The sequence below is a fragment of the Pteropus vampyrus genome, unplaced genomic scaffold (assembly GCF_000151845.1).
Source record: "Pteropus vampyrus isolate Shadow unplaced genomic scaffold, Pvam_2.0 Scaffold91, whole genome shotgun sequence".
Classification (NCBI taxonomy): domain Eukaryota; kingdom Metazoa; phylum Chordata; class Mammalia; order Chiroptera; family Pteropodidae; genus Pteropus; species Pteropus vampyrus.
The window spans coordinates 6,502,244-6,506,378 of NW_011888872.1; positions in this window are offsets into that span (position 1 = coordinate 6,502,244).

Consider the following 4,135-nt stretch of genomic DNA (forward strand, 5'->3'; position numbering starts at 1 on the left):
CTGAGTTAGAGAATTGAAGATTTTTTTTCCTTTTCTATTTTATTTCTCATTTCTCATTCTTAATCCAATATTCATTTCTACGATGTGATGCAAGAGTCTAAATTTATTTTCTTAGAGATTATTCTTTATACTAGGGACACATTACATAAGCTATCTTTCCTCTTGCAGTTGAAATACCACTTTATCACATATTAATTTCTCCTATACATCTGGATCTATCTATACAGTTATGTATACATACATTCTTTATAGACTCTCTACTTGTATTCTTATTTCAAAAGCATACATTTTCATCACAACAAATATATAGTCAATTTAAATATCATGTAAAATAAATATTCTAATACATTGATATGAATAATAGAGAATTTCTAAAGACTATAATAAAAACTGTAAATATTCAATAGATGATAAAGATATAAACATAATTCAGAGAAAGATTTGCCATAACCTCAGTAACAGTAAAATAACTGTGAATTAAAATTCAAAGTGAGACTGATTTTTATACATTAATGAAAGTATGAAAAGAAGCAAGCAAGCATTTAAAAAAGAGAGCAAAGTGGTGGCACAGAAGTTTCTAGTGCTCATCATCTCCCCGGGAACATCAATTTGAAAAACTATCTAAGTATGAAAATACCTTTACAAGAACTAAGGATTGCAGGTGAAAGATTATAACACCTGGGTAAAACACAGAAATAAAAGATGCATTGAGATGGGTTGAAACATCTGTAGGAAAGACAGATTCACATTATTCCATCATTACAGCTTTACATCCCAAGCTCAGGCAGCTCAGTGCAAAGGAAGACCCCCTCCTTGTGGCAGAAGGAGAGAGAAGTCAACACCCACCTTCACTGAAAGACCCCAGAGCCAGCCCAACCTAGCACCAGAACTACTCTTGCAGCCCTAGGTGGCTCTCTGCTGAGGCCTGTGAACCTGGGCTCTTGGCTCACCACAGTACATGCTGATTAAGCAATCAAAATTCTCCCAACAAAGAGAAGCCCAGGACCAGATGGTTTCATGGTGAATTCTACCAAATGTTTAAAAGAATTAATGCCAATCCTTCTTGAAGTCTTCTAAAAATTGAAGAGGAAGGAACATACCTAAGTTAATTTTATGAGACCAGCCTCATCCTGATTCTAAAGCCACATAAAAACACTACAAGTAAAGAAAGCTATAGGCCAATATTCTTGATGAATATATATGCAAAAAAAATCTCAACAAATTATTAGTAAACTGAATTTAACAGCATGTTTAAAAGAATCATACACCATGATCGAGTAGGGTTTATCCCTGGGATGCAAGGATAGTTTAACATGAATCAGTACATGTTAAATGCCAGATTAATAGAATGAAAGATAAAAATCTTATGATAAACTCCATAGATGCAGAAAAGCAGAAATGCAGAAAGGACAAAATCCAACATCCTTTCACAATTTAAAATTCATCAAATTGGATATAGAAGGTATGTACCTCAACATAATTAAGCCCATATGAAAAAACCACAAATAACATCGTACTCAATAGTGAAAGGTCGAACACTTTTCTTCTAAAATCAAGTACAAGGCAAGGGTATTCACTCTTACCACTCCTATTCAACATAGTACTGAAAGTCCTAGCCAGAGCAATCAGGCAAGAAATAGAAATAAAATGTACCCAAATTGGAAATGAGGAAGTAAAATTGTCTCTGTTTGCAGGTGATATGTTTTTATAGATAGCAAATCCTAAAGACTTCACCAAAAAATGGTTAGATCTAATTAACAAGTTTAGTAAATTTGCAGGATATAAAATCAACATACAGAAGTCAGTTGTGTTTCTATACAATAATAACAAAATATCTGAAAAATGAAATAATCCTATTCACTATAGCATCAAAAACAATACAATACTTAGGAGTAAATTTGACCAAAGAGGTGAAATATGTGTACACTGAAAACTAGAAGATTTCGATGAAGGAAATTGAAGAAGACACAAATAAATAGAAAGATATTCCAGGTTCATGGATGGAAAGAACTAATACCGTTAAAAATGTTCATATTACCTAAAGCCATCTGTAGATTCAATGCAATCCATATCAAAATTCCAGTGGCATTTCTTACAGAAATAGAAAAACACCTAAAATTTGTGTGGAACCATGAAAGACCCCCAAATAGCCAAAGCAATCTGGAGAAAGAACAAAGCTGAAGGCATCTTACTTCCTGATTTCAAACCACGCTACATAGCTAGAGTAATCAAATCAGTGTGGTACTGGCATAATAACAAACACATAAACCAATGGAACAGAATCAAGCACCCAGAAATAAACCCATGCATATATGGTCAACTAATATTTGACAAGGGAGCCGGGATATTCAATGGGGGAAAGGATAGTCTCTTCAATTAATGGTCTTGGTAAAACTGGATATCCACATGTAAAAGAATGAAATTGGAACCCTATATTTCACAACTCACAAAAATGAACTCAAAATGGATTAAAGATATAAATGTAAACACTGATGGAGTTTGGCTCATTCTCATTTTACAGATAAACTAAGACTCATAAAAGTTCGACATACATCAATATCATGTAGCTGTTGATACATATTGTATCGCTATCATGAAAAACTTGGATTCAATTACAGATCTATCAGAATTTAAAACTCAGGACTTTAAACCTCTGCTTTCTTCACAGTAAATCTCACCCTTGGTATAATTTTCATATACTTTTATTACATTTTACATACTGGCAAATATGATTCACTTCTCTTACATTAAAAACAATTCCACTTTGATAATAACAGCTTCTGCTTATAATTATTATTTACTTTAATGATAACTGAATTGAGTTTAGAGTAATCCTCTATTTCTGAACCCTTGTGTAATATTTGGTGCCACAAAGATCATCATTTACAAATAATGGGAAAAAGACACAAAGGGGATATTTGCCCAATTTCCTATAGTTATTATTGGAGTAAACTTGTCAGTTGTGCCTCACTTCATTTGTTCTTTGCATTAATATATGCTGTCTCTTGGTCACATTTTCTTCTTGCCCGTGAAATGTCAGTGTGATTAAATGACATATGATAACTCTGGCAACTCTGACTTGTCACCTTCCAATCCATCCTTCATTCATTACCTCTTTAATTTGCTAAGCAATCACATATTTGCACTTAGAATGTGGCTACATAATTCATGCCAACTTCTCTCCTTAGGGCTGGTGTGACCTCAGTGCCTAATACAGCCTCCATCTGTTCCATTTCACCCACTGTTCTCTAGTCCAAAATCTCCTTCCTCAGCTATTACTGGATGACCTCGGGTCCCCTTGCACAGCCCATTTGCCATATGCAAGGCCTTTTAGTTACCCACAAAATCAGGGTTTATAATACATTTCCATTACCCGCCCTCCCTCCTCCTCCTACACTCTACCACAGCATCACCATCTGCCTGCTAGTCAGAGACCCTCTTCTGATCTCTGAAACATGAATGTCCTGGGGAAAGGGCAAACCATATCTCTTCATTCTAGCCAGCCCTCTGGGGCCTAGTTCCCAGTCATTAAAAACTTCAGCTTCATCTAGTGAATCTATTAGGCATAAGGCACTGTGGGAGTCTTTAGAGAACATCTCACATGGACTCATTTGCTCCCCTGGCAGCCAAAGAACCAGAGCAAAGTTATATATTGTCATGGCATTTATCGAGCCTGATTCTGTCCCCATTTTGCAGGAGAGTATCATTTATGGTTAAGAATACCCCGAAGTTGCCATTTATCTTACCCTTCCTCTTAGAACTCTCATTGCTTCTGCTTGAGTTTTGTGAAATTGTTACACTCTTTAAAAATTATTTTCTATTCCCTACTTTTTATCCCTGTGTCCAGTATCTATTATTCACCAACTGAAACAGTACCCAGCACAATCAGGGCATCGGAGGCACACATTCGATACCAGTGCTTCATCTTTCAGCTCTCTGTGCAAACCTGAAAGTCTGATTTATCGTCCTCTTATTTCTCTAGTCTCCAAACATATGGCTTCATATTTTAATAACACTGACTGTACCTGTTCAGGTTAAAGCTTGTCTGGGTGTAGTTTTGTTTTTCATTTTTATAGAACAGCTATAAAAAAAGCTGCATCCCATTATTGCTATTCCCTAGGACAATAAGCAGAGG